At 38.2% G+C, this 23,816-nt stretch overlaps 1 protein-coding gene and 1 non-coding gene across 4 annotated transcripts in view; one reads left to right on the top strand and one right to left on the bottom strand.

Moving 5' to 3' along the window:
• Positions 1-23,816, bottom strand: part of LOC125922024 (ubiquitin-conjugating enzyme E2 E2) — a 368,037-nt gene that overhangs the window by 102,378 nt on the left and 241,843 nt on the right. The gene's annotated exons all lie outside the window — the stretch shown is intronic.
• LOC125922181 (U6 spliceosomal RNA) lies at positions 9,779-9,881 on the top strand. Its single transcript, XR_007457618.1, has one exon. It is a non-coding gene; the product is annotated as a U6 spliceosomal RNA (small nuclear RNA).

The following is a 23,816-nucleotide window of genomic DNA, read 5'->3' as shown; positions in this document are numbered from 1 at the left end:
CACAAGCATCTTAAGTAAAACACTAGTCTACTGGTATAGTTGCAGATCAAGACAACCAGGGGTCTGAATCCTGGTTCTGCCATTAAATATGTGAATTACAGCAAGTTATTTAATCTCCTGTTGTCTCAGTTCCCTCATTTTTGAAAGAGTGGCTCCCTCATAGAGTTGATGTGAACAGTAGATGAGTTAATATATGTAAACAGCTTAGAATAGTGTCTGGCCCATAATAAGGGTTATGTAAATTTATGCCATTGATATTATCAGCCATAGTCCAAATGAGGGACTAGTCATCAGGCAAATCAGGGTCCTGAAGCTCACCTCATCCTTTACTCCTGGACCCAAGACATGCAAATAGGAAGGGTTTCTCTTTAGGGGGTCTGACTTCCCTTTTCTGTACTTGGTGTATGACACCTTGTATGCTAATATCTCTCTCTGTCCACCATACTTCTTCCTGTTAAATACTGAGCTCATGACAGAAAGTGACAAGTTGACTGCTTAGTCCCATCTTTTCTGGTTTCTAATTCAGTAAAGAATAGCTTCAGTTTCTCATGTTCCATCCTGTAACAACATGTGAGACTCTACCAAGCCAGAATTCTCAGATGCTGTAGACTAGTGGCTTCAATACTCATTTTCTCAGCTCCGCGATACACACACATTACCACTTCGACAACAACAAAATACCAATACATAGATACACTTTTTCCCCAAGGTCAGGAGAAGAAAGGCTAAATGTCAGCCTTGTAGATGGAGGGGTCAGGTGCCTAAAATAGACTCTATTGTAAATAATAATCCTGTGTTAAAAGACATTGACTGTCAACAAAAGATGGCATTTAGCAGACTTAATTCAAAATTTTCCTGTGATTACACTTCAGGAGATCAAGGTCTCCACAAGACCAAAATACTGGCTACTGGGTGCTGAGACTTATTTTCAAGTTTCCTACCTTTTTTCCTCAGTGCCTATTATGTGTAGAGCATTGTGTTATGATCTGAGCAAGATTTAAAAGAAACAAAAACAAACAAACCAAACAGTCCTGATCCCTAATGGGCTTCCTAACTGGGCAACATGGGAGAAGGAAGATGTATGTGTTCCATGGGACTCATAATTAAGATGATACAGGAGCCCCGCAAAAAGAATGATTTGATTTTCAGCATTTCCAGGTGGGTGGGCTTTCCTACACCACAGCACTCCCAGGTCGTGTGTCAGCAGTGATCTGAGAAGAAACATCAGACTCTCTCAGCCAGGGTAAGCATGTGGTTTGAACATATCCCACAGGTGGTTCTGACATAAACCACACCTTTTCTAGGAAAAGACTTCATTAAAAAAAGGTGGCAACTAAACTGGCTTGGAAAGATGAAGAAGATTTCAACAGGTACAGGAAGATGGGGCATAACAGGTTAAATAAAGGCACTGTGTAGAAATAAAGCAGGGAGGAGGAAAGTGAGTTCTCTGTTGGGAGAACAGCAAATATGCCAGCTGGCTGAGGTTAGATAATGTAGGGCTTCAAATGCCATGATAGGAATTGGAAATGTATTCTGGAGACCTGTGGTTTTCAAATTTGTTGCTTCCAGGAGCAGCCGCACTCCAATGAGGTCTTTTGGGATCACTAATCTCTCTGCTCCCTCCCTACCTGAGATTCAATTACAGAAACTGCACTTCTGTCTACACACACACACACACACACGCACACACGTATAGATTCAGCACATGATTTCTTTGAATAAAGGAAGGCCAGTGCTGAACTGCTTCTGGAAAAGAAAGAAAGAAAGAAAGAAAGAAAAGAAGAAAGAAAAGAAAAGAAAAAAGAAAGAGAGAAAGAGAGAAAGAAAGAAAAAAGGAAGGAAGGAGGAAGGAAGAAAGAAAAGAAGAAAGAAAAGAAAAGAAAAGAAAAGAAAAGAAAGAAAGAAAGAAAAGCCCAGGTCCCATCCCAGACTATTTCAATCAGAATTTAATGAGCACCTAGGGCTGAGAACCGCTATCAGACTATGGAGTCACTGAGGGCCTCAAAGTGTGGTCCAGAGAACAACAGTATTATGCAAACCTATTGAATCAGAATTTAAAAAGATCTCTGGATGACTGATATGTATATTAAAGGCTGCGAGGCGCTGAAGGAAGGTTCCATGTGATATAATTTACTGATCATCTTCTATATGTCAGACATGATGCTAGGTACTTTTTGTACTTCTGTGAGCCTTGGTTTCCTTATCTTACCTGTAAAAGGAAACTTCACATTGTGGGGCTTTATTAAGAATTAGATAAAAAGTTTCAAGTACAGTGCTTGGCAAAGAATGTTTTAAAAATGGCAACTGTTACCATTAATACATATTCCTTCAAATGACTGCCTTTCTACAAAATTACTGTTATCTGAAACTGAGGCTCAAAGAAGTTCAATGGCTGGACAAAAATTACACTGTAAATGGTGGAACTGAGCTTCAAACCTAGGAACGTGTCGTTCAAAAGCTCATCTTCTTTCCCACACAGCTCTCTGGCATCAAGGCTTAGTGTAGACTGGAAGCAACACAAACAGAAGACAAGGCAGTCCTGATGAACTAAGAGGTGCTAGCATCAGCCCCCACATTTCTGCGTCAGAGATGAGAACTGGCCAAAATCACAGGCAAGTACCAACAAAAGGCAGATGTGAGTTATGTGAATCCCAACATCATGGAAACATTCAGCCACTTAGCTAATATTTGTATAGCGTTTGGTTGTTAGCATTTAACAATATTTAGTCTCTAGACAGGTTTACAGAGTTCACAAACAACTTTTGTATGTATTATAGTCTTTAACCTTCACCACAACTAGGTAAAATGGGATTATTATTCTAAAATGAAATCACTCCATTTTTTTTCTCCTTTTTAAGGGCCTTTATTTAATAGCACAAACCTGGATTTCTTAACACATTATAGAGGCTTTCATGTCAGGCCTTGTGTTTAAGAAAAATCCAGATTCTCAATGACATGCACAGAGTTCATCTCCTACGCTTCTTTCTTCCTTCAGCCCATCGGCGAAGGTCAGAAGTAGATGGGTTTTTGGTCAAAGGAAACACGACCAGGGCAGGTAGCACAGGTCTGGCGATCTTCTTTGCTCCAGTGAAGGAATGAAAGGTACCTGACTGAACTCTGGGGGTTCTTGGCAGAAGTGGTGCCTCAGCTGGAGGCGAGTTTTTTTTTTTTTTTATTTTTTTTAACGTTTTTTAAATTTATTTTTGAGACAGGGAGAGACAGAGCATGAACAGGGGAGGGTCAGAGAGAGGGAGACACAGAATCTGAAACAGGCTCCAGGCTCTGAGCTGTCAGCACAGAGCCCGACGCGGGGCTCGAACTCACGGACCGCGAGATCATGACCTGAGCTGGAGTCAGACGCCCAACCGACTGAGCCACCCAGGCGCCCCTGAATATTTGACTTTAAAATAGAGTCTGGGGCGCCTGGGTGGCGGAGTCGGTTGGGCGTCCGACTTCAGCCAGGTCACGATCTCGCGGTCCGTGAGTTCGAGCCCCGCGTCAGGCTCTGGGCTGATGGCTCGGAGCCTGGAGCCTGTTTCCGATTCTGTGTCTCCCTCTCTCTCTGCCCCTCCCCCGTTCATGCTCTGTCTCTCTCTGTCCCAAAAATAAATAAAAAAACGTTGAAAAAAAAATTAAAAAATAAATAAATAAAATAGAGTCATCTACCCAATTGAATGCTACCAGACATTCCAATCACTAAACTAATTCTGTTGCTCTGATCCACAACCTCCAGCTATCTTTTGATTTCAATTTAGCTTCTCAGTAGGCATGCCTATAGGGAGAGAATGTACTTCTCAAAGGACATGAATGTCCAGTCCCCCGGGCACTGATAGTCCTCATCACAAATATAACCATCACTCTTTTTCTTAAAAAAAAATTTTTTTTTAATGTTTATTTATTTTTGAGACAGAGACAGAGCATGAACGGGGGAGGGTCAGAGAGAGGGAGACACAGAATCCGAAACAGGCTCCAGGCTCTGAGATGTCAGCACAGAGCCCGACACGGGGCTCGAACTCATGGACCACGAGATCATGACCTGAGCCGGAGTCGGCCGCTTAACCGACTGAGCCACCCAGGCGCCCCTGGAGGTGAGTTTTTAAGAGACCAGTCCCACAAACACCTTAGGGGAGAAGAGAGAATGAGCAACCAAACAGAAGACTAAGACGTTGCTTCCTGGCTTTTGGTGTATTCATAAAATCTGAGTTATGTCCCCTACCTTGCACATCATTTGTGCCAATATTTCTATGAGGCATCCTTAGGAGTCCACAAAATTCCTGACTCCATAGCTATAAAGAATACACGTTTTAAAAAGGGAAGCACATGAATGGATCTAGAAACATTTTGCAGGGATGGAGCTATGACGGCACTTTCCTACCGCCTAGTTGACCAGGCACAGCCCATTATGCCCTTGCTTTCATCGGAGATTTTGTAGTCTGCCCTTGTAAAACATTTATAGAAGTGACTTCCAGCACTCAACTTAGTGATTTAATATTATACAAAGTTCATTAGTCATGGTATCTACATCAATTCTCTACAGACGCTATTATTACCTCTCAGGTTTCAGCCATTGCGTTCTCTCTTTGTAAGCAAAACAAACACAGATTTTATTGAAGATTTGCAATTTAAGAACCACCAATTTGTAGCATCCCTTAATAACTCCTGTCAATGTAGGCCGTCTTTGAAGGATTCAGTGGTTTTTGCTTTTGGCAGTGCTACAGTGGTGGAAATAACTTACGCTGCCCGTGCCCATCGTACAGTGTCTGCTAACACGTAGGGTTGCTGGCTGCCAAGCAGATTTAATTTACCCACTTCTCAGCTTGCATTAACCTTTGAATAATAAAGCACAGCTGAGGCTGCTGTAAGAAACAAACCGAGGAATGAATAATTAAAAGCACCTTCTCAGCCTTGGAAAGACCAATCCCTAACCATTAGGGGAGATTTAATTGTGACTGAACCAAGCATTAAAGACGCTAATTGTATTCTTTATAAACTGAAACAAATGCTAAGGACATAGTGTGACTACAATATCTGTAGTATATGAAAAGCAAAGCGCTGAAAGCGCCCCATAATCAGTTCAGATGAAAAAAAGGGAGAGGAGACGGATTCTAAAGAAAAACAATTACTTCTAAAGATGGGCACTCGTGCTGTCTACATGCAGACCAAATTGCTACTACTTATAAGAAGCTATTATTCACGTAACACAGGTGGACTGGCTAGAATAGCATCTGAAGGGATAGCAATGTTAAAGCTGAAACAAAAGGTTGAGAATAGAATAGATTACAGGAAAACCCTATCTCCTTTGAATCTGTCAAGTGCTTATGCCAGCTGGGATTCTTCTTTGCTTTTGATGGATTTAATTTTCCTCTGGGAACCCAAATCTAATGTAGCTGTCATATTTATGTGTTAAGATCACTAAACAGTCATTGATATTTTATATACTTGCTAATACGTTGTTAATGCTTAATTCTATATTCAAACCAAAGAGTGACCTCTTTATCTGAATGGTTGGAAACGATGATCTGTTTCTAGACCTCCGGCAAAGGGCAGGACATCCCCCTAAATCAAAGAGGGCAGTTTCCCCTCATTAGTGACTTTAAAGTATGTGTTTTTAATACTTCAAATTAGGAAGCTTTTCTTGTACTTAAGTTTATTTTGCTAAATTTAAGGTCTTTTTCTCTACCTCTGTTCATAAAGCCATTATTGTCAATGCCCTTCTCATAGTAACCTTTCAATTACTAGGAAGTAGGCAGGTAAAAACTGTTTTTCTGTACTAAGCAATTTTATGGCTTTTAAAATGGCTTTAGTTTTCACTTTTATGCTTCTTTTAATTCTCTGAATGAACTTCTCTAATTTCTGATATATCTAACTTAGAGATGACTCTTTGTATAGAGTAGGTAAAAGATGACCAAAAGATGGTCACAACTGGATTTGCCATTTTAGTACAGACCAGCTTCTCATTTGGGAGAACAAGAATCTTATTTTTTTGTTATATTCTTAATATTTTCCTGTATCACATCAATTTTTGATATAAGAAAACTAACTGCTGGTTTATTAACTGCTGGGACTAAAAATCTTAACAGTTCTATTTGTAATTAATCACCACTGGAAACAGTTCTCATTACTCCTGTTTCTTTTGAACATCACTATACCCTCGCCAACACCTTCCAGCTGTCAGGTACTTGTTTAAATTTCCTTTGGTGTTCAGTCTATTGTATTCTCCTCACAGTTAGCCATTTTGTAACACTTGGTTTCACTCCAGCCCCAGCAAAATAAATGATCCCTACCCCTGGTTTCCCATAGGCCATGACTTCTGTCTCCGTGACAGCACTTACACTAGGTAATTTTGCCGCCTGCCTTTAGTGGAATGGAGTCTCCTGGGGGCAGGCATTATGTCTTACTCATCTTTATACCCTAGTCAGCTGCCATGGTGTCTGGAACACAGCAGATCACTCAATGTTTTTCGATTCAACGTGAATTCACAAAGAATTGGCGCTTGTAACAGTGCCAACTGAGGAGGGAGTAGATACTGAATAAACATAGGATTAGCTTTTGGGGGGGATTATTTTATTTTAAACCTTTTAATTTTAAAAGTTATAAATTTATAGAAACATTGCAAAGATGGTTTAGAGTCCTCATATACCCTATAGCCAGTTTCCTCTATTATTAACATTTTACAGTAGTATGGTACATTTGTCCCAGTTAATGAGCCAATACAGGTATGTTGCTATTATTAGAGTCCTTAGTTTATTGAGATTTCCTTAGTTTTTTATCTAATATCCGTTTCTTGTTTCAGGATTCCATTCAGGATACCATATTATTTAGTAGTTGTGCCTTTTCATAATGCTCCATTCTTTAAAAACATTTTTTTTTAATGTTTATTTATTTTTGAGGGAGAGAGACAGACAGACAGACAGACAGAGTGTGAGCAGGGGAGGGGCAGAGAGAGAGAGGGAGACACAGAATCGGAAGCAGGCTCCAGGCTCTGAGCTGTTAGCACAGAGCCCGAAGCAGGGCTCGAATTCATGAGCCGTGAGATGATGGCCTGAGCTGAAGTCAGACGCTTAACCGACTGAGCCACCAGGCGCCCCAATGCTCCATTCTTTTTTAAAAAACACAGTCATACCTCATTTTATTATACCTTGTTTTATTGCACTTTGCAGATACTACGTTTAAATTTAAGGTTTGTGGTGACTCTGACTGAGTCACAAGTCTGTCAGCACCATTTTTTTCCAATAGCATGTGCACACTTTGTGTCTCTAAGTCACGCCTTGGTAATTCTCACAATATATCAAACTTTCCTATTATTATTATATTTGTTACAGTGATCAGTGTTCTTTGATGTTACTATTGTAACTGTTTTGAGGCACCATGACCACACCCATATGAGACAACAAATTCAATTGATAAATACTGTGTGTGTCGTGACTGGTCTACTGAATGGCCATTGCCTGCCTCTCTCCCTCGCCTTTGGCCTCCCTATTCCCTGAGACACAACAGTGATAAAATCAGGCCAATTAATAACCCTACGATGGCCTTTACATGTTCACATGAAAGGAAGAGTTACATGTTCCTTTAAAAGCTGGAAATGATTAAGCTTAGTGAGGAAGGCATGTCAAAAGCTGAGATAGGCTGAAAGCCAGGCTTCTTGCAGAAAACAGCCAAGTTGTAAATACAAAAAAAAGTTCTTAAAGGAAATTGAAAGTGCTGGTCCGGTCAGCACATGAATGATGACAAAGCGAAACAGCCTCATTGCTAATATGGAGAAAGTTTTAGTGGTCCAGAAAGCAGATTAAAGCAGCCACAACCTTCCATTAAGCCAAAGCCTAATCCAGAGCAAGGCCCTAACTGTCTTCAATGAGAGAAGGGAGAAGGCTGCAGAAGAAAAGTTGATTGCTAGCAGAGGTTTGTGTACAAGGCGTAAGGAAAGAGGCCAACTCCGTAACACGAAAGTGCGAAGTGAAGCAGCAAGTTGTTCATGCAGAAGCTGCAGCAAGTGATCCAGAAGGTCTAGCTCAGATCATTAACGAGATGGCTATACTAACAACAGATTTTCAATGTAGAACAAACAGCCTTACACTAGAAGATGCCATCTTGGACTTTCATAGCTGGAGAGGAAAAGTCAATGCCTACCTTCGAAGATTCATAGGACAGGCTGACTCTTTTGTCGGTGGCTAATGCAGATGGTGACTTTAAGTTAAAGCCAAAATTCACTGACCATTCCAAAAATCCTAGGGCTCTCATGAATTATGTTAAATCTACTCTGCCTGTGCTCTATAAATGGAACAACAAAGCCTGGATGACAGCTCATCTATTTACAACATGTTTTACTGAGTATTTTAAGTCTACTGCTGAGACCTACTATTTGGGAAAAAACAATTCCTTTCAAAATATTATTGCTCATTGACAATGCACCTGGTCACTTAAGAGCTCTGATGGAGATTTCCAACAAGATTAATGTTACTTTCATTACTGCTAACACAACATCCATTCTGTAACTCATGAATCAAGGAATCATTTTGACTTTCAAGTCTTATTATTTAAGAAACATATTTTGTGGGGCGCCTGGATGGCTTAGTTGTTTAAGTATCTGACTTCTGCTCAGGTCATGCTCTCATGGTTCATGAGTTTGAGCCCCATATCAGGCTCTCTGCTGTCAGCACAGAGCCTGCTTCAGATCCTCTGTCCCCCTTTCTCTGTGCCCCTTCCACGTTGCTCTCTCTTTCTTTCTCAAAAAAGTACATTTTGTAAGGTTACAGCTACCATAGATAATGATTCCTCTGAGGGATCTGGGCAAAGTACATTGAGAACTTTCTGGAAATAATTCACCATTCTAGATGCCATTAAGAATATTCATGATTCATGGGAAGAGGTCAAAATGTCAACATGAACAAGATAACCGTCATGGATGACTTTGAGGGGTTCAAGACTTCAGTGGAGGAAGTAACTGCAGATATGGTGGACACAGCAAGAGAACTAGAATTAGAAGTGGAGCCTGAAGGTGCGACTGAACGGCGATAATCTCATGATAAAACTTTTAACAGATAATGAGTTACTTCTTATGGGTAAGCAAAGAAAGTAGTTTCTTGACATGAGTTTACTCCTGGTGAAGATGGTGGGAACACTGTTGAAATGGTAACAAAGGATTTAGGGCATCACACATAAACTTAGTTGATAAGCAGCAGCAGCGTTTGAGGGGATTGACTCCAATTTTGAAAGAAATTCTCCTGTGGGTAAAACGCTATCAGCCAGCAATGCATGCTGCAGAGAAATTGTTTGTGAAAGGAAGAGTCAATTAATGTAGCAAACTTCATTGTCTTATTTTAAGAAATTGCCAAGTCACCCCAACCTTCAGTAACCACCATCCCCATCAGTCAGCAGCCATCAACATCAAGGCAAGACCCTCCACCACCAAAAGATCAACTTGCTGAATGTGAAGATGATGGTTAGCATTTTTTAAGCAATGAAGTCTCTTTTAGTTAAGGTATATGCATTCGGGTTTCTTTTTCAGACATAATGTTACTGCTTACTTAATAGACTACAATACAGTGTAAACATAACTTGTATATGCATTGGGAAATTTAGAAATTAATTTGACTCACTCTATTGTATTACTGGCTTATTGCAGTGGTCTGAAACCAAACCCAGAGTATCTTGGAGCTATGCTTGTAATAAAAACTTAAGTAGAGAAACTGAGAGAGGTGTTATGGAATACTTGGTACTATCTTTGCAACTTTTCTGTAAATTTAAAGTTATTCCAAAATAAAAAGTTAACTTGTGCTTGCTTCAGCAGCAGATGCATGAAAACTGGAACCATATAGAGAAAATTTGCACGGCCCCTGCACAAGGATGACACACAAGGTCATGAAGCCTTCTGTATTAAAAAAAATAAAAATAAAAACTGACACTGAAAACAATAAAAGCAATATCTTGAGTTTCCTTAAAAAAATCTCTATGTACAAATGTTCAGCTCGCACATGTTTAAATTTTAAATGTAAGTCTATTATTACTCATCTCTCTATATGGAAGTTTTCCCCAAACAGTGCCAAATGCTTTACCTTAGCTACATCCTAGTTTCATTAATCACCCTGGTAATATGACAGTGCTCATGAAAGATATTAATAAAATATCAACATTTAAAATTACTTGCATTCTGGGGAGGAGAGGCATAGGGAGAGGTGATGGTGGGGATATTTCAACTGGATCTGCTCTGTAACTCAAGTTTAAGTGTATCATTTCAGTATGCTTGATTCTTTGCTCCCCAGACGCTCAACCTCTCCATGTATATTATTATTCATAATGTTACTAAGCTCAGTGAAAATGGATATACAGTAAAAGAAAAGTTAGCTGGCATGCCAATGACTACTTTCCAGTGTATGAGATCATGATATATAAGGAATCCAAAGTACCTTCTCAAAGCCATCTCCCCTTTATCCAAAGACTATGGATAGGCTGTGTCATTCAAGATTTTATTTGAAGCAAATATGCCAATCGAATACTCCACAGCAATGAGACAAATTCCTCAGAAATAGTTAAGATATGCTCAATGGTCACTTATCAGTTTGGTAGGCTTCCACACTCCAAACTGTCCAGATATCCATCCCTGTAACTTCCTGTAAGCAAGAGTGGAGGCAGTACCAGAGCTCCAGTGGAACTACTGAGAGCTAGTGAAGCCACTTCTTAACATTGCAGTCTCAAACTTTCCTTGTTAGATCTGTCTATCAAATGTCTATCCATGAAGATATAAAGGAGGTCAGTACGGGATGGAAGCTGGTAACAACAAAAGTATTTGAGCAACAGTTAGTTGTTCCCTCATACCTTCACATTTGACCATATGTGTGTATGCATGTGTGTGTGTGTGTGTGTGTGTATACATACATACATACATACATACATACATACATACAGAGAGAGAGAGAGAGACAGAGAGAGAGAGAGAGAGAGACAGAGAGAGAGAAGGCAGTGGGAGATAAAAGAAACATAAAAAGTTAGGAGTAAAAGAGAGGTTTGAGACCAATAAAATGTGACAAGGTAGATTTACAATTTACAATTCTTAAAAAATTTTTTTTAATGTTTATTTCTGAGAGAGAGAGAGAGAGACCAAGTGAGCGAGCACGGGGCAGAGAGAGAGGGAGACACAGAATCTGAAGCAGGCTCCAGGCTCTGAGCTGTCAGCACAGGGCCCGATGCGGGGCTCGAACTCATGAACCATGAGATCATGACCTGAGGCAAAGTCGGACGCTTAACCAACTGATCCACCCAGGTGCCCCTATTATTCTATTTTTAAAAGCTGGAAGAATTGAATTCTCTTGTCCTACTCCAGTTCAAGCCCTGATAAATATAAAATCCAATTTTGTTTAAATAAAATAAATTGTGTAACATATAAAAGCAGAGCAGCTATTCAACAACAACTACCTGAAAAAGCGGAGCAGGATTGTAGGGTGGAGGCAAAAAAAAAAAAAAAAAAAAAAAAAAGATTGAAAACTACCCAGCTGTAGGATTCTTATATTATTGAATGGACACCAAAACAGAGAACGTCAGCTTCATGTTCCTCAAAGGTAATATAACTATCAAACTGCTAGCTAAATATTAAGAGGACAACTATTATGCTATTTTGCAGGCATGTTTGACTTCCTTGAACTGCCCTCCAGCAAACAGTCAGAGGTTTTTTGTCCCAAGTGAGTCACTTTCTCACTCTTGCTTCTGACTCCAACAACCTGCTTGGGGCACAGTCTACTCCACGTCGATACGTGTAATTTTTCTTACATTGGATGATGAATATTCTTCATTTACAGAGGGTTTTATTTTTTAAATCCGAGGAATGATATCTTCATGAATATAAAAGAATAACTATACTATAAAGCTCTTCTCCTTTTCTTTCTCCCAAAAAGGCTGTGGTAGATCAAAACATACAATCTACAAACTGTCATGTACAATCTCAGTTTACCACAGAGTAACTAAAACATCTCCAACAGATTTGATTTACATTTAGTTTAGTGTACCATGATTTCCTCTTTAAAAAAGTATTTTACTCTCTATTAACATGAAGAAAAGCTCAAAATATGTCAAATAAAAAGGGAAAAACGATGTAAAATTAAATCAATTTACTTGTTTATTTATTCATGCGTTCGACAAACATATTCTAAGCTCCGTCTATGTGTTGGTCACATAGGTAATGTGTATTTAGCACTGAACAAATCCAAACTCACTTTATATCCTGGTGAGGAGAAGATAACACTAAGCAAATAAAAGTAAACACGCAGTTTGTCTGACAAGAACTATGGTGAACAATAAAAAAAAGGGTTGGTAAAGGCAGTGATTCCAAATTATTTTTAAAAACAAAACAAAAACTAGACCACATATGTGGAACATTTAGGTATTACTTTATGACATTTATCAACTTCTGTAAGTTGTAGTTTTCCACTCCAAAAACAATCATGTAAAAGCTCCTAAAAATATATTAGCACACGACAGTCTGTTTTCTCTGTGAAGTGTGATATCATTTTAACGTTCACAGCTGGCTAAGGATTTGTAAAATATCAAAAGAAAGGGTCCCAATTCATGTCAGATTTCTATTTTAGGCTAACAATTTATTCACTGCAAATACAATTACACTGTTTATGACCAGAGCATGCTAAATATTCACAATGTAATTTTTTAAATTATAATTTTGTTAATGATTACACCTCTTCAGCTAAACATTAAAATAAAGACAGATACAATGTCTTTTTTAAATAAGATTTTTCTTTTTCTTTCTTTTTTAATTATTTTCAGAGTGAGAGCATGTGTGAGAGCAAGTAGCAGAGGAGCAGAGAGAGAGAGGAAGGGAGAGAGAATCCCAAGCACTAAAAGTACAGAGCCTGACACAGGGCTCAAACTCACAAACTGTAAGATCATGACCTGAGCCAAAATCAAGAGTCACATGCTTAACTGACTGAGCCACCGAGGCACCCCAAGACAGAAAATGTTTTTAGCAAAAGAAACAATAAGGAATTTAACCCAAATTCCAGAGTGAAATTATAAACTCTGGAAGTTATCAGTTAATGTCAGAACATTCCAATTTGGTTATTCCTATAACTTTATGTATGATGCAGGTAGCAGCAACTCATAGTACACATGGATGTATTATAACAAGGAATAGCTTGTTAAACATTGAACATAGTAGAATAAAAATCAAATGGTTTAGATTCATTAAATTTAAGTTGTGGGTCAATATCTTTTAGTAGTTTTCTACTACTAATTTCATAAATCTTACGGTATATCAAGTATAATAATTACATTCAATGTCTTTGCTCAAAGAAACACTGTCAGTATTAAGAAAATAACTGAGCTGTCAAAACACCAACATTATTTTTTAAATTTCAAAAACAGCAACAAACAAGAACCTCAGGGACAGGTCATAAGCCCCCTGGGTAGCAGACAGAAAAGCAAACCAATATTGATAAAAATATGTTGGATAAAGGAACAAAAATCCACTTTACAAAGAAAATTGGTTTGCTGGGTTATTTAGGGAATGCAAACAACAATATGGGAAGGAAAGGAAGAGGCATGCGAGCTTCAAATACTATAAAATAGTTGATAACTCATATAGTGAATGGGAATCCTTGGGTACCCCACGCTTCTGATTTGGTTGGTAGTAGTCCATTTGTAAAGCCTCCAAAGTCACCACAGACAAAACAACCCTCTAATTTTAAATTTAGACTCTTATGTAGATGGCAAATGACAGATCAACTCATGCATGTTTAAAACGACTCAGTTTGTTGTAGACACATTAAAAGTATCCACAGACTTACTTCTAATGCCCAGCTTGCCCACTCAGCGACCTTGTATGGCAATTAAGGTAAGTAGCAGTTGAGAAGGGTCTATGTTTTGGTAGTAATGACATTATCACATATAAGCATATTTCTCTTCGAGTAAACATACATAAATGTGTTCTTCCTTTTATTAAAACAGTCTCAATGCCAGGAAAAAAATGAAAGACCTTCTACGTTTGTAAACTTGGCTCCCATGGATTTCAAGACAGTTGAAAAATCCAGCACAAAACAATTGAGATCTGTTTCCGTTTCATGGTTAATCATACTTTAGAAATAAACTCCTGAAAAAGTTCAAACTCATATCTTGGCAGGTTCCTGCTTCTCCATAAACCCTAACTGATTTAAGTTTTGAGTTATTGATTTGAATTTTAAGGAATTTATTTTATCCAATTAAACTATGGCATATATTAATAATGAAGTTACAAATACAGAACAAGAGAAATATATTAAGAACTGAAATGCTGCTGAAGGACTTCACTTAGAAAAATGGTTTCAGACACAGAAGCTCTGAGATGGTTACTTTCAGGGAGTAGGAACAGTGAAACTAGAAGCATACCAAGAACAGGAAACTCCAGATGAGATCCTGATAGGTTTGACTGGCATTTGTGATACTGTAACGGAGATATCAAGAGGGCTGGAAAAATATCAGTTCTCTGAGCAAAGCAGTGATGAGTAGATAAAAATATACCTACCTGTGATGATAAAGTAAAGGCAAGGAAACAAAGATAATTATCACACTACTCCTAAGAAGGAATGTTATGGGAAGGAGAGACCAGAGGCTGATATGGACCAGAAAGGGACCAAACAGTGAGAAAGACACTGAGCAGAGAACCCAGATTCAATCTCAAAATGGGTGGTCACCAAGATGATGAAAGAGAATACCCAAAAAATACATACACTCAGTAGTGTTAGGGAGATTTTAAGTGTTATCACTCCCCCTTTTTTAACTTGTTGCCAGCATTCATGAACGTTAAAATTCTGTTTCTCTGCGTATAAGTAACAAAGGTAGATTTAGAAGCTATTTGTATCAGTGGTAGGATAATTAACAACGATGTTAACTGGAATTTTAGGCATTACATCTAGAAAACAAAAAATAGTAAGATAATGTTTTGCATTCCCAAGTTGCCTACCAGATAAATTTGTGGGCCTTCTGGGGTTTAGCCACCTGTTCTTAGGCAACATTTAAGTACAAATGTATTTTTATAATAAAGGTCATTGGATTTTTTTTCTCATTTATCCATTATAATTAATTCAAAGTCACTGTAACCAGATGTAAAGGTAAGAATTACACACACAACCTTCAGAAAGAAAGAAAAAGAAAATCTTTTCCCAGTCTCTAAAGGAAAAAAAGAAAACTCAGAAAACTTTCCTAGGAGTTATCACAGAATTACTGAAGGTAAGGTTCTTTTCAAACATTTAAAACTTTGGGAAATCTGTGTTTCCTTAACTCAGTATGCTGGAAAAGGGCTATTCTATTTATTGCAAAGGTTCAAGAGAGTTTATATATTTAATTTTTCAGAGGGCTAAAATCTCACCAATGAGATAAGGATATGGTATGGATCCCAAAAGCTAGTTGTATCCTAGCTTTAGTTCCACTGCAGTGAACTTATTATTATAACTAAGTAGGGTATATTAATTCATCCATTCAAAGAAAATGCAGATGCTAGATCCTGGGGGCATGGTGGTAAGGCACAGCCGCTCTTCTTGAGTTTCACCATTTAAGGGGAGAAGACAGACAAGTTAAGGGATAATTACAGTGTATTATGATGGATGTGGTCTGTATTAGGAATAAGTACAGAGTACTTATGGAAGTAAAGAGGAAAGGCTCCTCAACCAAGCTGTGAGAGAGGAGATCTGAAAGATTCAAGGAAGTTACCCAGGAGTAGGGGAGAGTGGAAGAAAGGGCGGGGAAAGAAAAGGCAGGTAGGGGAAGAGCACCGGCCAGGAGGCAACAGAGAAGAGGGTTTCTTTCAGAAAACTAGGCACCATGCGGTGCTGTGGCAAAGGGTGAGGCAGGAAAGGTAAGCAGGGCCAGATCAAGAAAGCACCTTTTATGCAGTACTAGAATGGATTTGTCCTGAGGACAATGGAATCACAAATAAGTTTTAGAAAGAGAAGTGAACATGAACATATTTTCATTTTAGAAACATCAGTCTGACAGCAGTGAGGAAGGGGCTGAGACTGGGGACATGAGACCAGTTAGGAGGCTTTATGGTATTCAGGTAGAAGATGATGGTGGTAATGAAGTCTGAATTCTGGAGCCGAGACACAAAAGGAGCATGTTGAATCTGAAGGACCCGTAGGATGTCCAGGTGCAGATGCCCAGCCAGCTGCTGCAGAATAGATTTGTGAGAAAGCAGTAAACAGTGCACCTTCAGACGCCCAGGAGTACAACACGTTATATGAGAACCAGCAGTGAGAATGGTGAGAAATTAAAAGGGTGCTCTAATGAGAAACAGTCACTGACATTTAAAAGTATGGGCATTAGATGAGGTGACTGAGAAAGAGCAACCAAATAAGGAAACTCCAGAGAGCATGGCATCACAGAGGCCAAGAGAGAAGAAAGCACTTGAAGGGGGATAAAGAAGTCAACTGTAACATACTGCAGAATGGGAGAGAAAATGACACTGAGAATGGTCCATGAGTTTGAGTAAAAACTGATGTTCCTGACTTTGGGAAGAACAGTTTAAGTGAGACTACTGGCATCGTGGATTGTGGATTAAGGAAGGCACAATATAAGAGATTAAAAGAAAGACAATGTGTTTCTCCTTCTGGAAGTCTGGATGGGAAGGGGCAGAAAGGAATGTGGCCTGAAGAGGAGGCAAGAGGGGGCGGAATACGAAATAGGCAGGCAAGAGGGATGATGAAATCACCGACAGAAGCACTGAAACCTCTTCTACTGTGATAGGAAGGTAGGAGAAGAGGAGGAAGGAAGACGGGAGACTGAGGTTTTAGCACAATGTTAGTACCACACATGTGGAAACAGCAGTTTGAGCCTAGACTGCCACCTTGGTTGTGTCATCATGGGTAAATCTGACTGTATAAATCAAAACTTTTCTGGTCCTCAGTTCACTCTCATAAACATGAGGATATGGTGCGTTAGATACCCTCTAAAGCCCCTTCAGTAATAAAGTCCATAATAACAGGTCATAATCGCATGAGGGTTTTTGCTTGTTTTTGTGATAGAAGGCTATAAAAAGTGAACTAATATGTACAGAAATGGACTTACTTATGTCTGATATCTACACAGTCCCCTTGGGGAAGAGAACTCTGAATCAAATTTACATTGTAAAGTAAAAACCAGAATCACTGTGGCTCAGGCATGTAATAGAAATGTTCAGTCTGGCCCAGTGTGCCCAACCAGAAAACTGAAGCCAGGCTGGTGCTTCTTTTGACCCCTGGAGATAATCAGTAAAGACCATGTAAAGCATTCAGAAAAACTAAAGTTCTTTCTACTAAAGTATTTGAATAAAATCAAGAGATCACTTCCAGTATAAATTTTTAAAATTTCCTTTTTATCATTTTCATTTAAATACAACAAAAATTTCTAGCTCAAGCCATTTTCAACATATGTTGACAGAATGGGGAAAAGGCCCTCTGTTCCTACGAATTTAGAGACTCCATATCCTTCCATTTAAATCGGAAGTTCTAGGGGCCCCTGGGTGGCTCAGTCGGTTAAGCTGCTGACTTGATTTCAGCTCAGGTCATGATCTCATAGTCTTGAGACTGAGCCCCTCATCAGACTCCTGCTTAAGATTCTCTCTCTCTTCCTCTGTCCCTCTCCTCTGCCTGTGCATGCACTCTCTCTCAAAATAAATAAATAAATTTTAAATCAGAAGTTCTTAACCTCTTTTTTGCTCAAGGACTCATTTGGCAGTCTGCTGAAGCATATGCACCTCTTCTCAGAATGCTTTCAAATGCATCACATAAAATGCATAGTATTACAAAGGAAACATTATATTGAAATGTGGTTGCCAAAAATTTGGTGTCACAAATGTGCTTCCTTATTAGATTCAATGACAAAATTTAATCCAATCTGGTAAATCTAATAATTATTTCTGTAATCCTGAAGCAGTGAGGCATAGATATTATTTTGAGATATTTGGAATAACAATAACATGATTTCTATTGGTATCACAAAATACTGTGCAAGAGCCTTTGCATCCAGCTGGCCAACTGGTGAAGAGAACGTAGATGGTGTCCAGAAGTACTCTGTATTTCTGCCATCCCACCTCAGGGGCCAGAACTGAGTCACATAGACCACTACCTAGTGCTAGGAAACAGAATTTCACCAGCTCTTACTCTGAAGTCTCTCCAGTTGTTGTGTTTTTTGGGGGAATGTGGGAAGGGCTCTTGTCTGAAACTCATTCTCTAGTAGATTCTCCAGGAAGAGAATTCTTGGAGTAATCATAATCATTTGTCTGTGGTAGTTATACTTGAAGGGAAGTTTGGCTGGATAGAAAATTGGTTGCTCATGTGGGCACCTGGGTGGCTCAGTTGGTGAAGTGACGAACTTTGGCTCAGGTCATAATCTCGTTGTCCTTGAGTTGGAACCCCGCACTGGGCTCTGTGCTAACAGCTCAGAACTTGGAGCTGGTTCAGATTCTCTGTGTCTCCCTCTCTCTGCCCACTCCCGCCTCCCCCCCTCTTTGCCCCCCCCCCCCCGCCACCAGCTCGTGCTGTGTCTCTCTCTCTCTCTCTCAAAAATAAACATTAAAAAAATTTTTTTTTTAAGGAAAATCAGTTGCTCATGTTTTCCATCCTTGAGTATTTTAAATATGGAACACTTCACGGATTTTTCTTGAATCAACTAATTTTTCAATCTTTCAAATTCTGATTTATGTTTTCTTTTCTATCCTTTAGCATTAAAAAAATTTTTTTACTTTGTTTTAAAATAATTATTCTGCAGACTTTTGGGGGTATGTTTTCATTCCATTTCATTATTTTATTCTTTATTTTTTTCCTTAAAAATATCTTTGCTTAATTTTGTCTTTTTTTTTTTTTTTTTTTTAATGCAATGACCTCTTCTGTACTTTGAAAAGAAGAGTCCAGGATAGTTTTTCCAACTTCATGATTCTAGAACTCTCTCTAGATTTCACAAACTGATTTTTTAAAAAATGGCCTTCCACTTTGTGGGACTGCCTATGTTGTCATCACCTGCTTTATGTATTTATCTGTTTACTTATTTAACTTATTTACTCATTTACTTACCATTCTTTTTCATTTATATTTAAGCTTCTTATAAAAAGAATTAAAAGCATTTTTTATGGTTTGCCATTTTTAACAGCTTTCTATATATTTTTTATTGAAGTATAGTTGACACACAATGTTACATTAGTTTCAGGTGTGCAACAGTGATTTCACAACTCTACAGGTTATGCTAGCCACACAACACTATTGCAATACCATTGACTATGTTCCCTATGGTGACTTATTTATTCCATAACTAGAACCCCGTAACTCCCACTCTCCACCCATTTTGCCCATCCTCCCACCCCACTCCCAGCAACCACCAGTTTGTTCTCTGTATTTGAGTCTATTTATTTATGCTTTTACTGTTTGTTTTTTTTCCAATTCCATACATATGTGTGTGTGTGTGTATCTATCTATCTATCTATCTATCTCACATCTTTTTTATTCATCAATCAAAGGACACTTGGGGTGCTTCCATATTTCGGTTATTGTAAATAATGCTATAATAAATACATGGGTGCATGTATCTTATCAAATTAGTGTTTTCATTTTCTTTGGTAAATATATAGTAGTAGAATTACTGGATCTATGGTATTTCTATTTTTAAATTCCTGAGGAACCTCCATACTGTTTTCCACAATGGCACACCAATTGATATTGTCACCAACGGTGCACAAGGATTCCCTTTTCTCTACATCCTTGCCAACACTGGTTATTTCTTGCCTTTTTTGATGTTAGCTTTTCTGATACCTATCAGATACCTATCATTAAGGTGATATCTGATTGTGTCATTGTGCTATCACCTGCTTTTTATCTGGACTTTTTCTTTCTTCTCCCCTCTTGTCCTGTCCTGCTCAATTTGGATTCTACTTTAAGCAGCTTTTCTCAGTGAGAGGATCTGTTTTGGAAGGGAGCTTTGGTTTGCTTGTTTTGAGAGTATGTAAGAACCAGAATGATCCAGCACCATTAGACTGAATTGCTTCCCAGTCCCCTTGTATTCACCAATGGATTAGGTCTTGCAAAAATACCCATCCAATCTCAACATCTACTCTGACTGGCTTAATGTCTTTCCAGAGAGTAGTTCCTGGCAATTTGAGGGATTTCCAATTCTCAGGGATATAAACTGCCCTGCTTCCTTTCCTCTGCTTCCTCCCACACAGTTACCGGTCCCATATGAATCTTGTAGCTGTTCGTAGTTGGTCCTTACCCGCTAGTATTTGGGGGTTGGTGGGGATACCTAATTTGGATGTAGTTGCTATACATAGGTTTTGATTTTGATATCCTAGTTGCTCTACCTGTTTTTGTGAAGAAATTAAAGAACAATGCCACTGCTACCAGTATCTTTCAGGAATCTTCTTCTTGAAGTTTGTGTTTTTTAATTTAAAATAATTATTGTTCAAAGTCTACTTCAGAATAATATGAATTGGGGCTATCAGTCATTTAACAAAAAGTTAGTAAAACATCAGTGATTTTCAAACTGTAGTACTTGGAATCACGAGAGATTTATGTATATGTGTATGCATGCCTCCGTGGGTCCATGTACTTCTGCTTTCCTTCCTTCACTCCACTTTGAACAGAGGGGATCCACTAGAGATCCTGTACTTCCATGAAATATTCTGTTTGAAGAATCAATTACATGGTTAAAACTGTTTGAATACTACTGTTCAAGAGTCATTTTTAAAAATTAGTACTGAAAATCTAAATAAAGTGAACTGACATTCATAAAACAGATTTAGTATTCAGAAAGATAATTTGAACCAAGAACTACAAACAGAATTCAAGCAAAAAAAAAGTATCTTTTAATAATCCCTCATGTTTTTCAAAGGTTTAAGTATATTTTTATTATATTCCTTTGTTAACAGTTTTTACTGGTTTTATGTTTCTCCAATTTACTACCTGCTTTCTGAATATCCACTGTGGTACCAAATATAGTTCTTAAGTTGTCCAACTATTTACTTAGAGCAAATGTAAAAATTTAAACTTACATATGCTTAATCATGAAAATGATCAACCAAATTCAATTTTTCCATTTTGTCTTATCTACTTAAAATTTCAATTCCTTTAGAGGTGCTGTGAATAAAATGCTTCACAGAACAAATTTAGAAAAAATAAAAACAGAACTCTAAATATGAGTGTTTGTGGAGAAAAACATGAATCCTTGAGGGTCAAACATTCTGATATATACTATAGTATATCACAAACCCATGAAATTGGACCTCATGGACCTACCTGTCAGCCGCCTGGAACCAAATCAGGATCAATAATAATAATCTTCTGGTAAGCAAAGAAGATTTCATTTCCCTAGATGGTGAGATCCCCCAGAAGCAAGGAGGGTAGTGCCATTTTGGAATTCTAGCAACCGGAAAAGAAAGAGTAGGACACAGCAACAACAACCCCTTCGGAAATCTACAAGGCCCAATTTTAAGATCTATTTGGGGGATTCTAATGTATTATTTGAGAACTGGCTGCATGCCAGATAAACACAAGGCACTGTACATCCTTATTCAGAAACTTGCCAGACTGAGACAATATTCAAGGTTTGTGTGTATAGAAAACTTGTGAAAAGGAAGGAAAAGAAAACTGATTTTGTCTTTATTTTAGAAATCAGAGGCCTTCAGGTAAAACAGACACGCACACACAGACACACACACACACAGACACACACACAGACACACACACACACACACACATATTGACAACAGATTACATTTTTCTCTGTAATAGGCAGAGTCCTTTACTGAAAAATAGACTGAATCGATGTTACATTCTCTTGGAACTTGTTTAATCATGTATAATATTAAGCAAAAGTCAAACCAGATATATATATTATAAGACATAGCGCTTCTTTTTCCAGTGAATTACCTGTCAACTTGACAGGTTCAACTCTGCTTTATTACTAAGGTACTAGATCATACTAAGAGTACAATACACAAAAGTTCTTACTGGGCAGAATGGAATGTCAAAATCCATGGAGAATATGTCACAGATGTCCACTGACAGACTATAAAGGTAAAGCCATAATGTGAATATTTTACTACTGCCTAATGTAATTTACATGTATCCATTTTTTTTTTGCTACAATTGTTTCTTTTAGGTTAAGTTAGGAATCTCTGATGAGCTTAAAAATCCTTTACCCATTATCTTCTCTCTGAGGTAAGTGACACAGAATATTAAAACTCAAGAGGTTCTGGTGCTCCTCCAACTCAAGTCCCTCATTTTACAATGAAGTCAATGTAGATCCATCGAGGTTAATTTAAAAATAAACACACTTAGTATGTGCCCACAATATTCCAGGCACCATCACACACGTCTTCCAATTTAATCCTAGTAGCTTTGTGAGATGGATTTCATCACCCTCAATTTAGAGATGAGGAAATCAAGAGACACGTGACTTCATCAAAAGCACATACACAGTTAGTTCCAGAGCCCAGATTAAATCTTCAGAGTCCAAGTCTATTTTAATTTTTTACTAGTTGTCTGGTTTGGTTCCCAACTCTCCTCCATCCCTCTAATTTCACACCTAATGTTAAGTGACTTGCTCAAGGTCATGCAACTAGAGCAATAAAATTTGAATCCAGGTCTTCTGACATCAGAGATTTAGCATATTTCCTGTTCTCTTTTCCACTGCATTCCCATTACTGAAAAAGTTATGTATCTCCCCCCATTTAAGTAGACTTCAACTTTAGACTTTGACCACTTCCTAGTGACTGCGATGAGAAAGGTACCACGGCAGATGCTCGGTGTATTGTAACCATCCCTAAACTAAAGGTATCAGAGTGTGTCATGTTCTTACTTTATGGCCACTACCTTCTCTTCTTCTCCACGGATCTGCATCAGGATCTTTTTGTTTGTTTTTGGAATTAAGCCAAACAACTGTGTGTAACTTGGAAAAAATATAGGATGCACTCTTTTTTGCCCGTAATACTTACCATTTATTTGTAGAAATTAAGATCTGAATAGAGAAGTAGAGGAAAAAAACCCTGCTAAATTGTGTGCTATTAACTGGAAGTCCAGATGAAACAGTAGTAAAGAATGAAATAAAAAGGGCAAATGACAAGTAGGATTGACAAGAAAGGTTGGGCTGAGGGATGGCAGAAGACATGGCTTGAAAACAGACACTAAGCGAGTAGCAAAATCCAGAGTGGTCTATGTGGAGCCAGAGTAAGGGAGCTGTGTAAGAGAAGATCAAGGAAAGAAGGCTGCCACAAGTGTGTGGTGAGGCTTTGAACAGTAGGCTTACACGATCAGGATTTATGCAGTCACTTTTGATCGTTGAAAATAAAACTAACAGTTACCATCTATTTACTCTGTCCCTATGCTGCACTAAACCCTTCAGAGTATTTCACATTAATCTTGATTGTAACTCCACGAAGTAAAGATTATTAGGCTCATTTTCAGTTGGTATAACTGTGGCTTGGTCAGGCAACTTGCTCAAAAAGTCCCAGGAAAAGTAAGTAGAAGCTCAGTATTCTAAACCATGTCATATGGATTCCAAAATTCATACTATTTTGGACAGTTATTTTTCTATTAAAACCAACAGATAAAACAAAAAAAAAAACTTTCCCATAGCACAAATCTTTGGCTTCAATTTAAACTATATTCCAGTATAACCACAAAGGGAAAAACATACTGAAAAGATAAAAAGCCAAGAAAAGAAAAACCTTTAAGCTTGAGGTTTCTCATGCAGCCAAATTCAAAATATATAAACACATGTAATAAAGTGTGTTTTATGGGCAACAGTCACTTTAAAATCCCAATGGAGCATATATTTCATATTTCACAGAGCCCTTACATATTCCTTTTAGCCAATTT

The sequence above is a fragment of the Panthera uncia genome, chromosome C2 (genome assembly GCF_023721935.1).
Source record: "Panthera uncia isolate 11264 chromosome C2, Puncia_PCG_1.0, whole genome shotgun sequence".
Taxonomy (NCBI): Eukaryota; Metazoa; Chordata; class Mammalia; order Carnivora; family Felidae; genus Panthera; species Panthera uncia.
Note: the sequence above shows the minus strand (reverse complement) of the source record. Positions and strands in the feature narration are given on the sequence as shown.